Below are 1,043 nucleotides of genomic sequence, written 5' to 3'. Positions count from 1 at the left end.
TACAATTCTTACCCATTTGATAGACGTTTTCATACAAACTTATTTTGAAATGATTTCACTTTTTTAAAATCCATATTTATAGGCGGCACGTGTTGCTCAGATATAAGAGGTGTTTAAATTTGAGAATAATAGATTTTCTGCGAAATTAATGAAGAATTTGGACAGATCGCCGATAAAAGAACCAAACCGAGATACATCAAAAATAAAATTTCTTGTTTTTTTTCTAGAAACAATCGAAAACAAACGAGGTTGTAGAATAAAAAAATAATAATAAAGAATAAATAAAATTGACGAAAAGAAAATATCAACAAATAAAAACATTTTCAATTCTCGAAACCGTTATTGAATTTTGTTTCTTTTAAATTGTGTGAAAGATTATCTTTAAAGGAATAATACAGATAATGTATATAAAAAAGGTTTGTTGGAAGAGGTGGATTCTAAATGTTTTTGGAATTACAGGAATAAAATTCGCGTTGCTCTTGGTAGAGTCAAGAAATAGCAACAAATTCTCGGCGCAACCTACACTCAGTTGATATTCAAATCTAAATTAATCCGTCTTTTCTCTGTTATCCAGAAACTTGTTTCGCTCAATTATTATCATTCTTCCTTTCATTATATAGGTCGCATTTATCTTTCCATCCTTCTCTCTTTCTATGTTCTCCGTTCGAATTTAAATTACAGGACGTACGATCATTTTGAAAGTTGAAACTTAGATAAAAAAAAAAAAAAACAATAATTCGACGAAATCACAGGAAGCTGTTGAGGTGGTGGAATGTAAATTATATTTTAAAACCAAATAAATAAATCGACGATGGAAAGCCAAGTTGTAAAGCTTTAAATAAGAACGAAAGACTGTGAAAATGCGGAATAGAAATAGAAATAAGAAGTAAGAGAAGATAGAATGAAAGAGGGGGAAAAGGGAATAGTAGAAAAACAAAGAAGAAAAAAAGAAAAGATTTGTAAAAAATTACTCGAAAAAAAAGTAAAATCAACAAAAACGAGACGGAGCGACATACAGAGATCAAGAAACAAATTAAGGCAAA

This window comes from Euprymna scolopes, chromosome 24, assembly GCF_053919585.1.
Source record: "Euprymna scolopes isolate OS-2025 chromosome 24, ASM5391958v1, whole genome shotgun sequence".
NCBI classification, from domain to species: domain Eukaryota; kingdom Metazoa; phylum Mollusca; class Cephalopoda; order Sepiida; family Sepiolidae; genus Euprymna; species Euprymna scolopes.
Note: the sequence above shows the minus strand (reverse complement) of the source record.